Genomic DNA, 20,070 nt, shown 5'->3' on the forward strand with positions numbered 1-20,070 from the left:
TCATGAGCTGAAAAAAACTTGACATTTTTTTGGAATATCAATTCCATCTTTAACCTTGTCCTTGCACAACATTTCACAACCTAAACTGTGTGAAAGAACGGGTCCTGTTTTTGGCATTTTTCAACTTTTTGCAACTATACCACTCTAGAATTCATGTTTGTGAGTTCTATAATGCTAGAGAACTATCTTTAGTAGTCCTCAACATGTCCTGATGCTTCTAGGGAGAAATAAATGTTAAAGTTGTAAGTTATGACCAAATTACAAAAATTGTCAAATCCTGTTTTTTAGCCAATTTTAGCTCTTCTATGATTTTTTTGGTGGCTTTCATGATATCCAAATGCAGTTTTGATTTTCTATGTCGCATATTGTAACATAAAGCTAATATTCCTTGAGTTTTGGGGCACCTAATACCCTATTTTTCATAGTAGACAATGATGGTTGATTTTTTCAATAATAGAAGAAAACGAAACATTCTAGTATATCAAGTATAACTTTTTCAATATTGTTAGTTTCTTGTGACACCTACATGCATTTTGTAGGTAGTAACATATCTAGTCATAAGGATCAAATTTGACTAGATATTGAATAGTTTCTATGGGATTCTACAACTCATAATGCTGAACCCAGTTTTTTCATGTTTGCTGTATTTATCACTTCATCTTTGTCCCCAAGATTCCCCTTGGTAAGAGATGTATTATTCTTTTGACATGCTCCATGGCTCCTTATGAACCTTAAGGACAATAGGGAACTAAGAAAACATGCATATATTATTTGTATTGAGCGTGGCTATAGAAACTTTGATGATAGGTTTGCAGAATGGTAAAAATTCAACTTTTTTGTACCTATTTCTTTTGGCAAAACAAAAAATAGTGATTGAGAAACAATCATATGTTCTAATCACCAACCCATTGAAGTTAACTAGGGAATTTATCTCAAGTCCTACAAAAATCCCTAATCTTATTTTTATGCAACAAAACATAAGAAATGACTGTTTTGATGAAAATGTACTGGTCCATCAACTTTGGAGGCTTGGTGTGACCAAAAGATGAGAAATTTTACAAGTTTATTATTTTTTCCATGTGTAGTAGGCCTTGAACTATAACCTCATGAAAGGATTTTACAAAATGAGTGGATCTACTATGGTTTTGGAGGTTTTCTTCAAAACCCTGAAAGGACACTTTTATGTCCTGTTAGGTTACCAACCTAGTGTTAAGACTTCTGCTACTCTATTGCATTTTCTTACCAATTCTCCTGAGCTGCCCCCCAGTCTTAAGGTATACCACGCCAGGGCTAACAGTTTGTCATGAACCTCCACCCCTCTCCACTTTCCTCCCTTCGAGCCAAGTTTAGCTGCTTCTATCATATCTCTGATCATGATAGCCCAAACTTGATCCTGTTTAGCCAAGGAAAAAACAAATTTAGCACAACAAGCTCTGCATGGGCCACAGGGTTGAGAATCCCGAGGCCTCCTTGATTCCCTAACCGAGCAACTGATTCCCAACGGGCCCATTGCCATGGCCTGGAAGATTTCGTGTTATTTTTCCATAAAAATGTTTTTACTTGTTTTAAGAACTCTTTCCAATGACACTTAGCCATCTTGAGAAGCGGGCTAGTGAAGGCAATATAAGGAATCATAAAGGCATTCATCACTTTTATCTGACTTGGGAATGGGAGAAGATCATACTCCCACCTACTCATTTTTGTTTTGATTTTTTCAAGCACCCACTCGAATCTTTGCTTGTGAGTTACACCCACCCCCAAGGGGGCTCCCACATGTCTAACGATATTCCCTTTTGTGACAATCTCCCCTGACCAGACAGAAGGGTCAAATGAGTCATTTTCTGATAGGGAAATCATCCTTGACTTCTCTATATTACACTGGGACCCCGAAGCTACTGAGAACATTTGTACAATCTCAAGAGCTTTTCTAATGACCTGGGGGCACACCTTCAAGAAAAGGAGAGAATTGTCTTCAAAAAGTTTTGCCAGGAGTTGTCTATTTCCTGGTAAAACAAGGCCTTGCACCTCCCCTTGTTCAGCACTAGCTTCGAGCATCTCTATAGAATTCCACTGTCATCCCATCCCAACCAGGGAATTTTCCTTGCCAAGGGCTTGCAATGCTAGTGAACAATCATCTTCGGAAAATGCCCGTTCCAAGTTATTAGCTTCTGAGTGGGGAATTTCCTTTTTGACACTCTGAAGTAAGGTCTCTCTGGCTTCTTCCACTTCTTGGACTGGGTCTCTGGCCGTCCAATGATTTGAATGAGATAGCTCAGCATCATACCAACCATTTCATCCTAGTAACTGTTGTCCCTTTCTCATCATCGAGCGAGCGGACGTGGCCCCGGCTCTTCTTGATTTTAAAAGCCCTAAAAAACTGAGCTTGATTGGAGGCTTCCGGTTGTAAAAAAATCTCCCTAGAGAGAAGTCTAGAATTTTTGATATCTTCTAACTGCTTAGCAAGGTTCGATTTGGCTTCAAGTCATCGTTTGTGTTTGACCTCAGTAGCATGCCCATTGGCTTTTATAGCGGTAAGCAATTGTACCTCCATTGTAAGATGAAAAAGGTGATCCTCTCTAGCTTTCTTGGTTCGGGGGCCCGAGGTTTTGATTGCTTTCTGGATGCTCCGAGCAAATAGGTCCCACGCATTGTGTTTGTTGAGGTCGACATCTTTTTTTAGCTTACCCATTGCTTTCTTGGTTAGATTCCTAAAAAGAGGGTCTTTGAATAGGTGTGCCCCTGTTACCAACAATTTTTTTTCACCTCTTGGGGCCTGCTCCTCCTCTCTAATCTTCTTAAAATGTATGTGCAGAAGAATGTGATCAGAGAGGATTGTTGTTGGGACTACCTTCATTTCCATCAACGTCAATATCCAGTCAGCTTGGTGCGAGCAATAGCATCTGTCCAGTCTGGAGGAAGTGCAGGCATACTGAAGTCTTGTGTAGGTGAACCCAAGCATGCTATTCCATGGGCCAACTTCCCATAAGTCGATCATTGCCCACTTTTTGCACAAACTTTGTCATTTAGACCTTTCTGAGCCAGCCAACACACTGGAGGATCACGTTCTATCCCTGCTCTTTTCTACCATATTAAAGTCACCAACCAACAACCACTCTCCTTCAATAGGGGTATCTCTGAGATGCATCCATAGTTTAGCTCTATCTTTTGCGTTGCAAGGGCCGTACACATTCACAATGGTGAGGGGATGCCCTTCCCATTTGATTCTAATCCCCAGGATTCTTTCGGATGGGTGGTTAAGAACCAACTTCGGCTCGAATTCTCTGTCCACAATGCTGAGGATGCCACTGAAGCCGTTATTTCCTTCTTCTCCATACCAATTTCTTTCCTCTATGACCTCCTTAGGCCAAAATAATTTAGAAAAACATAAAAGCTTAGTTTGATGAAATGGCTCAAAATACACACGAAGACCCCATCTATGGCCTTTTACAAGCTAAAATGGATTAAAAAAATTGTATGCTTAATGCACGCTCTTTTGTAGGAGCATGAGAATTCATAGTCGCATGATACAATGAGTGTCCACTGTGAGCCCTATCAAGGTTTCTTAATTGCATTCGAGCCCACAATCCAAGGGAGCTAGCTTGGTTGGTTGAGCATGCTTAAAGCATGTTTTAACATACCGAGATAAAAGGTGGCTAAAATTTTGTTCTTGTGTGTGTGTGTGTGTGTGTGTGAGAGAGAGAGAGAGAGAGAGAGATCATCCACGTGGGGTCAATCAGTTCTCCCTTTTACCTCTTAAATATTTCAAATCTACTTTCTAAACTCCTCAGGACTATATACACATGTGCATTTAAGAAGCTCGTTCATGGGATCGACGGTGCGGAATTGGGGCGCGATCGGCGAGACGATCTCGATCGTCGGCGTGGAGGGGGAACGCTCAGGGTAGGAGGTAAACCCGGGCGACGAATGGCAGGACGACGTGGAACCAGGCGGGTGACGTGGCCACCGGGCGAGGGTGAGATGGCGACGGAAATACACGTTGGCATTAATTATGATAGGGAGGGGGAAATCCGATCCCCGCCATGATTTTGAAGTGGGATGTGTCACCTCACCTCACCTGCCTGAGGTGAGGGGAGCCTACTGGTCGTCCGTGGGGTCGCCTTGGAGGCTTTCACTTTGCGTGGTAGTACAGTTTGCAAGATCAGCGTTCAACATTTCCGACTGTGTTTGGGGTTTGAGGGGGTGTTTTAGGGCATCGCACAGGTCTGTCTAGGGGGTTTCAAGGGCATCGCGGGCAAGGGGGAGCTATGTCCTGGATTGCGCAGAGATGGCGGTCAAGGCGAAGAAGGGAGGGAGGGTGGGAATGAGGGGCACCTACTCTACACCTCCGCCAAAGAAGTCTGTTGGAAGGGATGGGAGGGGAGCCAAAAATCCGCCTGCGATGAGAGCCACGCAGTCGAGGGCGGGGCTAACGCTGGGTGAGGGGGTCAAAGAGGTGGGAGGGGAGCTCCTTCTTGACGTGTCTCCCCGTGATGTTGTTCCAGAGCCTTCGTCGGTCAAGACTACTGCTGTGACCTGGGAAAGGAAGAAGAAAGCGGGGAAAGGACCAAACAATGACAATGTTCCTCCACTGGCGGTTGTAGAACCGGAGCCGTGCAAGCCAGCTGTTGTGACCAAGAAAGGGAAGAAGGGGGCTTTAAAGGCCCAACAACCATAACAAGTAAGATAGTTCCCGGGTTTACCTGTGAATTTCCGGGTTCATCTGTGGACGTTTGGGTTTACTTGCTCCAGCGTGTGCAGGGTTTGAAGAATGTAACGCCTCAGGGCCAAGATGCTCCTCTATTGGTGGATGTACCTCGAGAGGCGTGCCAAGGTGTTGCTTCGAAGAAAGCTCCAAAGGCCCCAAAGGATATCCAACCAACAAAACGGATAGGACTCTTTCTGTAGATGCCCGGGTTTATCTGTCATTGCCCGAAGATTTGTGTGTTTAATGGAAATTTTTGCCTGCTGTTAAGTGTTCACATGTGCAGGGTTTGAAGAGGGCAATGCCTTTGAAGATTGACGCTCCTCTATCGGCGGATGTACCTCGAGAGCCGTGCCAAGGTGTTGCTTCAAAGAAGGCTCCAAAGGCCCCAGAGATTGCAACGCCTTTGAAGATTGCAATGCCACCGGGCCAAGATGATCCTTTGTCAGCGGATGTACCTCGAGAGCAAGGCCAAGGCTCTGTTTTGAAGAAGGCCCCAAAGGCCCCAAAGGAGGTCCAACCAACAAAACATGTAAGATTTGTGCAGGGTCAAGATGCTCCTCTGTCATCGGATGTACCACAGGAGCCATGCCAAGATGCTAGTTTGAAGAAGGCCCCGGCCCCAAAGGCCCCAAAGGAGATCCAACCAACAAAACAGGTAGGAGATCCTTAATTGACCAATTTTTAATCAATTTACAAAAACAACACAACCAGAATTTATAGAATTCTATGCCTAGAATTTTCTAGAAAAGCATCGTCATAACTGAAAAAAGTTAGTTGTAAATAAATAAAATAGTTAGGATATTTCTACCATACAATGTGGCAACCTCAAAGCTTAGGGGTGTGAGTCTTCATATGAAGAGCTTCTTTCACAAAAGATTGAAGATGCTACTCCTTTCTATTTTGAATCATTGTTTAAAAAAGTATGGCTGATGTCAGATAGATATCACGAAGGCCATAACATCCATGACTCAATGGACAAGCACATTATAATTGGAATATGATTTACATCCTTGCTCATGTGAAATATTCATGCCACCACCAATTATAAGAGGTAAGTTTGCTCCAATCTATGAAGATAAAAGCCATGCCCTACTCTAAAAGGTAATATTGGAGCCTTCTTCAGATCTGGAACGATAGTTTCAACAAGAGGGGAAGCCGCTCAAGTGACTTTGCATACTAATTTTTTTGCGGAAAAAATGCAATCTTTTTTTAGCTTGTGTCTGCTTAAGATAAGGTTGTATGGAAATCTTGCTAGCTGGATGAGAGAAAGAGCTGCATCGTATTGACAACGCATTCTTTTGCAATTGATCATGTCCGTCCACCAGAAAGAACGACGCTAAGTGAGAGAAGATGCTTAGATCTCTCTCTCTCTCCCTCTCTCTCTAAAATATGAGAAACAATATCACTATCAGGGGCACATTAATTAGTGATCAATATTCAACAAAAACCCATAGAAAACCGGTTTTTAGTGTATTTTTAAAGCAAAAAAACTAAAAATTCTCGTTAGTTTTGAGGGTCGCCTTGAAGGAAACCGGCTAGATTTGGCAGATTAAAGTGTTAAACCCTCAAAAAATCCTAAATTTTATGTGGTGATTTTCAATGCTCTCCTTTTTTCCATTGCTTTCTAGGTGTTTTGGAAAAATGTGTCTCAGCTTCATATCGTGTCCTTTTAAATTTCAAAAATGCCTGTTTGTCCCAGCAATTTTTGGGAAAAAAAGTAGAACACGAAACCCAAGAGATGCCTATTGCAAAGACAAAGGATGGGACTCACAAAGGAAGGGGGTGGAGTCATCTACTATAGCACGTTGGCATGAGCAATAGAGTGGGGTCAATGACACACAGTCATTGACGATATCGTGGCCATGCAAGTTTTGGGGGGTTTTGGTTATGTTTTTTTATTATTGCGTTGCACTATGCCGTGCAGCATATGCAGCCTCCTACATTGTTAGCGTAGTTGACTTGAAGATGCACGTGTGGAGCAGCGAGAGATCGAGCCCAGTTTGCTAAGTTTTTGGTTAGACAACTTGCAAAGGGCTAATGCTACACCCGTTGGAATCATGACAAGATTGCAACAAATATAATAATGAACCTATCAGTATGTTGAACCGAGTATTAGGCCAGTTGAGGGGCCAGTTGAGGGTAAGCGGAAAAAGAAAAATTCCACCCCAATATAGAGAAAAATAGTGTAAAGACCTAAAAAATAATCTTAATTTTCTTTAACTTTCTCCTAAAAAATTCAAGGAAAGGGATTCGTATGTTTGAAAAAATGGTTTTTCCCAAACAGTTGAACAGAGTAGGGGGTACCTGCTGGAAAGTATTAAAAAAAACCTGAGATCTCAGATGATGCGAGCAGAGGCGACAATGCTGCATAGAATGAAATTGAAGCCAGCGGAGGCCTCAAACGTTGGGCGAGGGGGATACAGATCATGAGCAGAGGCATCAACATGGTGGATACTGTGTGTCAAGCTGTGTGCAGGATATAGAGATACTGTGTGTCAAGCTGTCCTACATCAAAAAGATACACCCTAAATACACACACGTAATATCTTCTTGCAGGCCTCAACTTCCTCCCTCTTTCCCCCAGCTTTCCCCCTCTCTCTCACACAAATCGTCGACACTGCCGGCTTGGTAGGAGAGAGGAGGCGACCACCTCTCTCTCTCTCTCTCTCTCTCTCTCTCTCTCTCTCTCTCTCTCTCTCTCTCTCTCTCTCTCTTCGGTTTGAAAAAAAAACTGTCTGCGAGAAAGTTTTTTTAAAAACTTTCTCTCTCTCTCTCTCTCTCATAACATGTCTTGAGTTCAACTCCTCGTCAGCTAGATCTTTAAGCTCTCTTGGGATAGTTTCCTACGACGTTAAAACTCTCTTCTTCTTCTTCTTCTCTCTCTCTTTCTCTCAGAGGAAGCTACTTAACTGAGAGCCAACTGCTGCTGAGAGTGGGCAGGGCATGCAGGCTTAATTAGGGCGTTGAGTGCAGGGCTGAGTGGGCGTAGAGGCAGCACCTGGGCTGAAGTTTGCGCGATTGTACACACAAGAAGAAGGACCTGGATTGAACCGTAACCTCATTAGGAAAAATTTGAAGTCATTTTTGGGCCTTTTAAGAGTGCCACATAATCAAAGTTGTACAAAAGAAAGCAACCCGGTAGACCCCTCTAAATATTTCTTAGAACCCCATGATATGACCTATCATTGGAAAGTTCTTGAAAAATGGATTCTAAGGAGCCAAGGTCCGAAAAGTTTGTATGACTTCTATGAAAGTTATACCATTTTTTTTCAATCGGCCAGGTTTTGTTACCGTTATGGTAATCGAAAATCACCTTTTTCTAGATCTACATTAAGGCAATGTCCGATACACGCATGCTATATATCAATAGATAGCATTTGAAGAGTAGATTCTAAATATCCAACCTTCGACAAGTTTGGATCTTATTTGCAAAAAAATTACCGATCCCCACTTTTTGAAAGCTATGCCACATCAACAATTCTTACAAGGCCCATTTTTGAGTCCAAACTTTTCCTAATGGCTGTAAACCACTGACACAAGAAGCAAACAGTTCTCCATCACATGCGCAGAGACCCCATTAGCAGCGCTAAACAAAAGGCGGATCAGGGGCAATGCGCTCAGAAGTTTTCAGCAGCAGCGAAAGCAAAAACAGAAGGTAGCAGAGCGAGTAGAAGCAGGAGAGAGAGAGAGAGAGAGAGAGAGAGAGAGTTTAAAAAAAATCTCTCTGAAAGAACGTGGGCTGGCGCGCGCTCTTTCAGAGAGTTTTTTAAAAAAACTAAAAGAGTACGCAGTAGCATTACGCAGGATCAACAATGGTAGCACAAGTCCTAAATAAGAATCTCTCATGGTTCCTGCGTAATCGCAAATAAAGCATAGGATGATTGCATGGCGTTGCAAGCCTTTTAGTACGCTTTGTGAATGAAAGTTTGCTCGCTTTCTTCCTTCCTTATTTTGGTTGATATCACATCCATGAAATCTCCCTCTCCCAGTTCATCTTTAACCCTGTCGTGAGAGTTTGGAAAGCCTGTGAGACGTTGGCATGCAATGAGATTTCTAGTTAGGGGAGGAGGAAGGCGAGCATGAGAGAGAGAGAATGTGTGTGTTGGTATTTGGGGAAGGGCCAACCATACGCGCGTGAAGAAGCAGATGAGAGCGCTATCGTGGGCTTGGAGGGCTCTCTGAATGTACTAGGAATCTGTCAAACTGATGTATTTTATTGTTAGCATGTCCCTACGATTTGAAAGAGGACTTCCAACACCCACATCTTCAAATTGGATGTGCAAGTGCATGTGAATGAAGATGGTACCTTGGAAATCACTGGGGAGTTCAAGAATGTGGAAGAGAAAGAACCCGTGACATGGTATGCTGCAGAGAGATCGCTTGGTCGTTTTGTTCGACAATTTCAACTACCTGATAAAGTCAAATTGGATGATGTGAAAGCTGTATTGAAGCTAATGTGTTAACCGTCACTATCTCTAAGAGACACCAAGCGAAATCCGTCGTCCGAAATATGTGTGTTATAAGCAAGCTTTAACAAACCTAGCTACTTATTTAATGTGCTAGTTGCTGTTGTTGCTTGCTTCATCAAAAAAAATGTAAAAAGGAAATGGTATAGTGGCCGTCAATGTGCCTCTTGCTTTGTCAAAGAAAATGGAAAAAGAAGTTATATATCGATTGCCAATGTGTGTCTTGTCTATGCCTATCATAGATGAGTCACCCCTTTGTGGTCTTCTTACAAGGTTTACTGCATCAGGAGTGTCGGGTGCTCTCGATCAGTTTGCATGAGTAGGTGGTATCTATTGCCATTGAAATAGCATGCCTATATATTCTTTGGATCTCTGTAGATTTTTTTTTGAGACATACTTGGGCCATAATTATCAGTTACTTTTTGAAACAATTGTGCCTCATGCATGGTTGTACGTATACCAATTATTTGCCTTACATGCAACTATGCAACTCTTTCGAAACTATGCCAAAATGCTGACTTTTGCAAAGAGAGAGAGAGAGAGAGAGAGAGAGAGACACACACACACACAGATCCAAGCCAGTCTCCATCGCTACCCTCTACCAGTCCCCACTAGGAACTATGGACTCCCGACTCCCAGGAACGCCTACTCTCCCTCCCCTGCCTTGCTTGGTCTAGTATGTTCCTGATTCTTCACGCTTGTTGGTAATGACTATGGCGATGTTATTGATACTGCATTTGCCACGTGTTGTTGCCTCCCAATGCTTTTCATTCAAGTACTGCCCTCCCTTTGGCCGCACCTCCTCAACCTGCTGCTTTTTGATCCCAATGTTGCGCCTCGATCCATGCGAGTAAGGGTCTTCTGTGCTATATTCTCATTTTTGTTAAGGTGTACTAGTCTATCCACCTGTCCTTCGAGGAGAGAGAGAGAGAGAGAGAGAGAGAGAGAGAGAGAGAGAGAGAGAGAGAGAGAGAGAGAGAGAGACCTATAGAACATGGAGGGCTACTCTATCAAACAACCTTTGGAGATGGTGTTGGCAACCCAATACATTCTAGTAGGTAAAAGTTGCTGACCTCCAGCACACAACCCTGGAGCAGCACTCCAGTCTTTTCTTACCCGTGTTGATGTTGTTGCCATCTAGAAATGCAAATTGTGCTCATGAGGCGGTCAATATTGCTCCTGCACGTGATTAATAGTCAGAACTAAGACTCTGAGCCCCTAGGTGGTCGGCTTCAGCTTCTTCAAGATATATTTTTTGCCTTCAACTTGGGCATCACCCTGCTATTTGTGCCTTGATTGGCCGATGTCAATGATGGGCTCTTGCTGATGGCCATTAATTGACTTAGCCACTTGGTGGACATGGCCACATTGGCTTGCGTGGAGCTACATTTTCAATGGCTGCAGCATGTCATGCTTCACCTTCTCCATGACTCCCTTTTCTTTTGGGCTATAGAGAATGGTCATACCCCATTTTCCACATGGGGGGCATCCCTCCATGTGGAAATACAACCGCCTCCTGCACATGGCCCATTGGTGTGCTCATCATGAGGTTCTTCCTCTTCTTGCCGAGGCTGGCTATGATATTGTCCATGTGCAAAGGATTATGTGCCGAATTCTTCCATGATGGACGTACATCAGTATAGTGCATGATGCGTTAGGGATTTTTTGACAACCTGGATCCCTCGTCCAATGTGATATCCATGAGACAAAGCTTCTTTTAAAAGTAAAATGCACTGGAATAAGCATCGAAATACACGTTAGTATGGTGTCATCGATATATGCGTTGGTATATACACAGTTAGAAAACACACTGTTACATATGCTAGAACACACACTATTACACGCATCGGTATTTTTTTTAATAACCGATGCTTATTCCAAGGCCCCTATCAGCGCATGTACCAAATTTTGTTCCGACGACCAAACATACAAATATTTTTTTTGGCAGAGAGGGCTGGGAACCGATGCTGCATGTACTATCCTTTCCTTGTCAAAGATTCTTCCTTTGCTGTCCTCTTCATTGCTATTTCCTTCCATGCCGAATGGCAATGACTACACCCCATTAAAAAGAAGGGGGGGGGAGAGAGAGAGAGAGAGAGAGAGAGAGAGAGAGAGAGAGAGAGAGAGAGAGAGAGAGAGAGAGAGAGAGAGAGAGAGAGAGAGAGAGAGAGAGAGAGAAAGAGAGAGAGAGAGAGAGAGAGAGAGAGAGAAAGAGAGAGAGAGAGAGAGAGAGAGAGGCTATCCTTTCCTTGCCAAATATTCTTCCTTTGCTTTCCTCTTTGTTTCTTTTTTCTTCCATGTCGAATGGCAATGACTACACCCCTTTAAAAGGAAGGAGAGAGAGAGAGAGCGAGAGAGAGAGAATGATGCCTATCCATTCTTGTGTAGCATAGATATGGAGGTCCATGGGGTGGACTGAGGAGGAGGGTGCCAATCTCATCGAGGGCAGGCTTAGTTCAAAGTTGATGTTTGGTGTCTCTAAACGCTCATGAAGAAAATAGAGAGAATCGTAGACACGGACCCACTTCTTGTTGCCATGTGGCAGTTTCGAGAGAAGCCTCGCTCCATTCTTATAGTTAGAGTTAGAAGTTTCCAAAAATCCTTTCAGCATAAGGTCATCGCATATTGGTTTAGTAATCTGGGTTGAGGAATGATGGACAAGTTAGCAGACTAGGAATCCCGAGTAGTCTACGAACTTCGAGCAATGCTCATATAAACATGGAGAATTTAAGAGAAGGTTTTTCCACTAAATTTCTCTAAAAGGGTTTTGTCGGTCAAAAATTTGTGGTTGATTTACCATTAAAAATAGGTGCAATCTTGAATTAATTTTTTGTTGTTGTGCTTGACGTCACCTAAGAAACCAGTTTGATTTTTTTTTTTGTATATGTGCCTTGCCCTATCTCGCTCATTGTAGGGATTGCTCAGAAAATCTCGCTCGAGCTTTGAGATTCCTCATGAAAGAGGTGGAAGCCCGTGAGGCCATCAAGCGGAAACTTGTTGTTGATGAGGTAAGCCACTCAAGTGTTGTGCAAGAATCCAATGAATTGTGTCTTTTTATCTTATGGTTTTCCTCTTCTTTGATAGAATGGTTAGGTCAAGGTGAAAGGGCACACGGGCAAGGGGCAGTTGGAGAAGGTGCCGGAGGCTAAGATTTCTCTAAAGAGGGATGGTGTGAAGAATAAGGCTAAAAAGCATGTGGAGAAGGGGCAAGAGGATGAACGGCCGGCGGATAAGGCTCTTGCTCTTGTCGGCTCTTCAAAGCGGCCCAAGCTTCAAGTAAAGAGAGCAAAACAATGAGGGCAAGCTGTACTACCTCCACAACTGTGGTAAGAATTCCCTAGGTTTATCTATCACGGCATGGTGTGCAACTCTCTCTCTCTCTCTCTCTCTCTCTCTCTCTCTCTCTCTCTCTCTAGTATTCTTATTGGCCAGGTTTATCTGTCACGGCATGGTGTGCAACTCTCTCTCTCTCTCTCTCTCTCTCTCTCTCTCTATCTCTAGTATTCTTATTGCCCGGGTTTATCTGTCACTGAATGGTGTGCAACTCTCTCTGTCTAGTATTCTTATTGCCCGGGTTTATTTGTCACGGCATGGTGTGCAACTCTCTCTCTATGTCTAGTATTTTTTATTGCCCGGGTTTATCTGTCACTGACTTGCTTTGCCTTTTGTATTGTATTTGATGTAGACACCTTATGTTGAGGTTATCAATGGGGGTAAGTTGCTGAGGATTTGTCGGGTTGAACCACCATGTGCAAGTTGGAACACTCTCATGGAGAAGCGATCACGGATGATTCAACACTTAAAGAAAGTGCATGGGCTGGATGTCTTCATCCCTCAAAGGCTCGGAGGGCGGCCTCGAGGGAGTGTCAACAACAACGTGCCCAAGTCAAGTATACGAGATCAGGTACGGGCCCAACAGCACTTTAAGGATGTGAATCAAAAGTTTGCAGTAAATCGCAAGAGGATTGAGGAGAGAGCAAGGAATAGGGTAGCCCTCACTTAGGACGTTCTTCTGCACAAGGCTCAAACGGCCATGAAGAAAGATACTTTTATCATGCAGTTTGTGGCCAACCACATGAAAACGATCGATCAAAGGGAAGAGGCAATAAAAAAGGAGATCAAGAGTCACGTGGAGGAAGGCTACGAATCTAGGGTAAGTTCTTTGGTCATAGAAGCCAACTTTACTGTTTTAATCGGGTTTATGTTTTTGTAAGTGCCCGGGTTTATGCTATGTCTAAGTTTAAATTAATCTGTTTTATTGCAGCGCCAGATCAAAGTGGGGACCTTGATTGTTCGTAGTGACAATGATAAAAGCAATGGGGGGAGTAGCGGAGGGAGTGATGACGATGGAGATGAGGATGACGAGTCTAACCAAGATGGGAGTGGGGATGATGATCCCGAGTATGGTAGTGATGGGGATGCCGATGATGACGATGGTGGGAGTGACACAAGTGGTGGTGGTGATGACATAAGTGGTGGGAGTGACATAAGTGGTGGTGGTGATGACGATGGTGGGGGTGACATAAGTGGTGGCGGTGATGACGATGAGGATGATGGGACTGATGACGAGGATGACGGCGGTGGAAGTGTCAAAGGGAACAGTGAGAGTGTAAGTGAGCAGAATGGAACCCAAGATGTTAGTAGTGACGAGGATGAGGTGCAAGAGATTTTATCTTCACCTGCAAGCATCCTTGCTTGAGATTGTTTTGAGTGACTATGTCGTTTGTATGATTTTGTTTCACATACTTATCAGCTCTAACATGGAATGTGAACTTTTCATTCTCTCCTCGGCTTATTCTAGGTGGTTAAATCAAGTTTTTGTTACAAATTTTTTGGGTTGACATGTTATCCACGTTTACATGTTCGCAGGTTAAATTCAGTCTGGGTTTATGGATTGCCTGGGTTGATATGTGTACCGGGTTTACATTATCGGTTATCAAATAAGTCTAGGTTTACAGATTTCCTGGGCTGATATGTTGTCGGGGTTTACATGTTATTTGTATAGTGGATTGCATTCATGGTTTTATATGTTATTTTGTATCAGTGTGTTGCAAACTTAGAAAATGTTGTTTGTATGAACTTGCATCACATCACATGTCTTCATCCACGGTATATGTGAAATCTTGTGAAATGCGTAGATTTTGTGGTTGTATTTTCAAGTTGTCATTCAAGTTGTAGTTGCAAGTTGTGTTGTTTGGTGTCATGGCAAATGTCACCATATGGTTTGAAATCCTCTCTCTCTCTCTCTCTCTCTCTCTCTCTCTCTCTCTCTCTCTCTCTCTCTCTCTCACCCTCACACACACACACACACACACACACACACACACGAAAACTCATCCAATGGTAGATTTACGTTGATTTCTAATCTTTTCTAGGCTGGTTCACTTGCCTCTCTCCTCATTTTATATGCCTCAAATCAAACATTGTTTTATGAGGCCTCATCGTGTTTTATGTTTTGGTGCGTTAGTCATGCATTTGGTTTTCCTTGGACAAGTTTCAAAAAAAACATTGATATTGCCATTGTGCCTAAGCTATTAGTAGTGGTAGTAGTATTAGTGCTCGTAGTCAAAGTCCACAATGATGATGGTGGAAAGAGGAAAGGAAGATGCTGCCAAGAGTATAAGATTGAGCAAACTAGAAGGACAAATCTCTTCTCCACTTGCATCAAGTACATTTTTACAACTAAACTATGTTGATAGTCTCTCTCTCTCTCTCTCTCTCTCTCTCTCTCTCTCAACCTAATTAGTTTAATATTAACATAAAAAATTATTATTGTATAACTTAAATCTAGCTATATAGACACTGCAGTCTCTATCAAAGTTGAGAAAAACTATACACCTAATAGTTGCACAAGAAATACAATCCTAAGAGGACATCGAGAATGAAGTGCCACATAAAGAGGTAACCCTCGGGCTGTGTCAATGATGGGTAGAATATGGTTAATATGAGAAAATAAGTCCCTTAAGATGAGTCGCATTCCACAAATACTTGCAGTTGCTAAACCAATCTGGGCAGTCACAATATGCCGACTGTATACTAACTTGATACCATGTCCCTGTGGATGACATGCTCAAGACCTTAAATAAGAGTGCAGTTTCATCGATAACTTGAATCGTCGATGGGTCATTTGCATATCTCCTTAAGATTTCTTCACCTCGTGCAAGTCTTGTGGTCTGCAGCCGATCATTTCCATAAATGTTGTGCTTTCCAAAGTCAACTACACAAAATATACAGTGATCATCTTTAGAATGCAATCCAGACATAGATAAACCGGGGCAACGATATAAACCTATACCATACTATAACCCCAGGCACAAATGCAAGTCTTCATGCAAACGAATAATCCTACTAAGCACTCATAGAAAAACCCATTGCCTTTGCTTTGATTAATATGAAAAGAAATAGTATACCAATCTCTTGCTTCTAACATCAAAGGCTCATTGATTGATCCTTGCATCTAGAAGTGTGTATTTCTTATACTTCCATAGTCTCTCGACCAAATTGGTAGTGCCCACATACCCATGTGGAAATAAACAACCATATTTTGGCCACATTTGTCGCCAAATGCATGTCTTTGCGGCCCAAACATTGCAGATATACCTTACAATATTAGGGTGGCCTTCACATTCTATCAACAATTGGGCATACCGAGCCTCGAAATTGTCCTCTATACCATATTGCATTAGATTTTCCATTGATGCATATAGGGTTTCACGCATCTCCTTAGGTGCCTGCAAAAAAAGTGGGCAGGCATATCAAGAAACATATACGAGATAATATATAGTTCACCCATATCAGCTCAGGCACACATAGATAAGCTCTGTCACACACAGAAAAACCAAGACACTGACAGATAAACCCAGTCAATTACAATTAAACCCTATCACTGACAAATAAACCCAGGCATTGACAAATAAACCCAGTCATTTATAAATAAACCCAGGCACTACCAAAAAAACACAGGCACTAACAAATAAATCCAGGCATTGACAGATAAACCCAGTCATTTATAGATAAACCTAGGCACTACCAAAAAAACCCAGGCACTAACAAATAAACCTAGGCACTAACAGATAAATCCAAGAATTAACAGATAAACCTCTGTGACACGCAGATAAACCCACGTACACATATCCAAAACCATATTACAAACCTGTGGAAGCAAGTGCTCCACCCATGCTTTCTTGGTATCGAACCAACATAGCAAGATAGTACATGCAACTTGTTGAGTTGTCCCATCTTTGTCCACCTCCCAACAAGATTGATCAGTATGAACAACTTTGTTGATGGAAAATAATGAGGTCATACACTTGTCAATCACCAATGCTCGAGGGCGAATGTTGTTCATTCTGTGGAACACAAGCCTTAGAGTCACTCGCAAAGCAATGCTTTCTTGAGATGTTCCTACATCATGTGTGCACAATATAAACCACAAGGGTAAACCAATTCCATTTTGATTTGGCAATATGGCTGCATATAGTGGCATCCCAAAAACATTTGTTTTGAATGTGGAGTCTATTGCCCAAGCATTGTTTGTTGAGAAACACAAGCACATGCGAAGTTCCCAATCATCCTGAATAATGAATATGAATGGCCTTTCCATCTCATCGAAGGCATCCGGGTTGTAGGGTTGACAATAGAGAACTTTGTTTTGCTCTTTTAATTTTAGAGCCTCCTGGTACATTGAAGACCAGTCATCGCTTCCTAGCCTCCCTAAACAAAAGCAGTCAATTAAACTCAAGTCTTAAATGAATCTGACAAATTAACCCAATCAATATGAAAAATAAACCCAATCAAAATAATAAATAAAACCAAGCACTACCCCAAAATAATCCCAGGTACCATGACAGATAAGCCCATACAAACCTATGATTATCCCAGCAAGGAGACATTCAGGGCTTTATTTACCTTTGGATTGGAGCTGCTATGCCATCATTTGAATTTCCTTTGGTATCATGAAGAATCTATGTGACACTTGCTCTATCGACAATGCCATATTGAAGTGGAATAGCACCTTGGAGACACTCATCTTTGCGACATGGCGACATGTTCTAACGTCAAAAAAATCTTCCATGCATCGTTTCCTCACAATAGGATGCACCGGCAAGTGATAAATATCCTCACATGATCCCGGCACATGACCTTTGTGCCCAACATGAACCCTTATCCTTACACTTTCCTTTATATCATAGACGTGTTGAATGACAATAGTAAACGGGCATCCACACTTCTTTGATGTGCGCAGTCTTCGATGATCGTGGCCCTTTCTTTGTGCCTCCCCATTGCGATGACACACAAGTTGAATGAAACCCCTCGACGACGATGATTGCCGCTCTACCAATCTAGCCTTGTGCTTCATGGCAATAGCGTTGATCACATTTGAATATCATCCATCAGTGCTGTATGTTCTCCGACACCATCTTCATCCTTGCCGGGACTCTTTTGTCTGTCTTGTAAACCCGGGCAATTTTCTGTGGAAGTGGTGTCATGGCTCTCCAATTCCCCCAACCCGGGCAACAATGCATAAACACACAAGTCCAAAAACTCCTTCACGTAAGCAAGTGGGATTCCATGTTGTCTAACACTTGTGCACCATGTACATGAAATGGATGCCATCGTTGCCCGCAAGCATAAATGGTCGTTTGAGTGGCATGCAGAAACAATGCTTTCCCAATCTTCTATACATGCAATCAACTTTCCATTCCCAATAACAAGACGCGAAGATTCACCTTGATCAACCATTACGTGGAGTGGATCCCTCATTCTTGCCCATTTTTTTAAGTCTAGCACACCTCGCTTGTCATGGGCTTTGAGAGCACTTATGGTAATCGTTTGGCCACTTTCGATAGAAGCTATCATAAGCCCATATGTTTGTCTATCAAACGCAAAGTACCTAGTTGATGCAAAAGCAAATGTATCCAAACACCCACTTTGATGCTCTTCAAAGAACTCTTCCACGTCATCCATATCACTTGAGTTTCCACCTGAAGCGCCAACCGTTCCCCCCTCGGACTCGTTCCGAGCACCATCAAGCTCCCCGAAGCTCTCATTGCCTTGTAGCTGCAAAAGCAACCCATTCAGATCCCACCCCCAAGGCCCCCCAACCGCTGCCCCTCCATTGGCGGAGACGTGCATCTTCCTCAACACAAAACACCCGTCTGCGCCTCCCTGTTCAGAAGCCCGAGTTTACCCCCACCCCTACACCTGCTCTGTTGCACGACCTTTCCCAATTCAAATATGAAACTGCCTCGACACCCCACCTTGCATGGTGCAATCCCTTTCGGCGCCCTAACTGACAATCATTATCCGCACACGAAAAGATGCCCCGGCCACCCACCTGCCCCTTTATCCCCGTGGCACCTCGTCGTCGATGGCCACATCACCCACCCGGCACCACATCGTCCCGCCATTCATCGCCCGGGTTTACCTGCTACCCTGAGCACGTCCCCGCCAGATCGTTCGACTGGCCGCGCTCCAATTCCACGCCGTCAATCCCATGAACGAGCTTCTTAAATGCACATGCGTATATAGTCTTGAGGGTCTACACTTGCGTTCAAGACTTTACAAACATTTATAAGGTTTGTTGAAATTGAGTTCAAGACTTATCAAACACTTATGTGGTTTGTTGGAATTGTGACTCAGCTTTGAAGATGTCATTCAGCTTGCCCCTCTCTCTCTCTCATAACTTTAGTATATTATTACACACCCTTTCAATGGAGGAAAAGACATGTTTTTAATTTTTTTGAAGCACACGAGGCTTCCATTGTTGCAAAAGCGGCAGGCCCACGGGTTTTTAATGTATATGAAAGGAGCATATCTTGGAAAATAAAGTTTTTTCATTCCCCAAGCATACATTTTCAAGTGATTGGACCAATCTTTAAAGTGAACGACTATAATCTTCTTTTGTTTTTTACTTATCTTTCAACTTGCTCCATCGTTTTCCAAAAACATTTATAGTCGTTCAATTTTCTTTAATTGGCGTGCTAAAGGCCTTAGTACCCAGAGGGTGAAGGTTGTTCAATTTCCATTCAAACACAAGTGTCCCTAAGGGGCTCAAAAGTTTTGTGACTAGAAAGCTATTCTCAAAAAGCTCCATTTATTTTTTTGGCATGCTTGAAAAAGACTTTAGAGAACAAAATATTAAACATTATAATCATAGAAATTTGATCCCATGATGGAAAGTAAGTGCTCAAGAAAGATGTGCCTGAGCTGAGCTTTGAGCCGATTGAAAATCAAGAGTAGATTGTTCAATAAAGAGAAAATAGCCCGATAAAATATACTAGAACATAGTTCAAACATCTTGCTTATTCTACTAGTATTTCTGATTCGCGTTTGTATAAGAAGGAAACTCGTCACTTAGGTAAAAATTATTTCTTAAACAATGTGTGAGGTATTGATAATGGGTCCTTTCATGTAAGGATTTCAAAGAAATCATTTCACTAGATTGTTTTATTATTTTCTATGCTTATTAAACCTATATTTTCTTATGATAAGAGAGCACTAAAATATTATTTTATTTTATCTTTTGATGTGTCTTTTTATTTTACTTCTTTTTCATTTTATTTTCTTTCAAAATAATGATGTGAAATGTTCACCTTTTACCTTATTATTGAAGTGGGTCCCTTCATATAAACCATTTGTGAGTAGTGGGTATCAGTTGGAAGAAATAAAAAATGGCCCATTAATGGAGATGACAAGAAAATGCTTCAGGAGATTTAGAGGTATAGGAGTGAGAAGGGATCTCTCTCTCTCTCTCTCTCTCTCTCTCTCTCTCTCTCTCTCGCATTCTTTCTTGACACATGCATAGTGGAGATGATGTGGCGGGACTACTATTTAGGTGCAAGTCCATGAATGGTGGGGAAAGCTTAGGTACAAGCTCAAAGGGAGGGCAAATTTGCA

The 20,070-nt window shown here is 42.5% G+C and overlaps 2 pseudogenes; one reads left to right on the plus strand and one right to left on the minus strand.

The window, feature by feature from the left end:
* The first annotated feature begins 4,285 nt into the window (after nt 1–4,285).
* Nucleotides 4,286–9,168, plus strand: LOC147444831 (uncharacterized; annotated as a pseudogene).
* A 5,942-nt stretch (nt 9,169–15,110) lies between these two features.
* On the minus strand, nt 15,111–18,581 carry LOC147444832 (uncharacterized; annotated as a pseudogene).
* Between the last annotated feature and the right edge of the window lie 1,489 nt (nt 18,582–20,070).

Source organism: Adiantum capillus-veneris, chromosome 13 (genome assembly GCF_014529385.1).
Source record: "Adiantum capillus-veneris isolate H3 chromosome 13, ASM1452938v2, whole genome shotgun sequence".
Lineage (NCBI taxonomy): Eukaryota > Viridiplantae > Streptophyta > Polypodiopsida > Polypodiales > Pteridaceae > Adiantum > Adiantum capillus-veneris.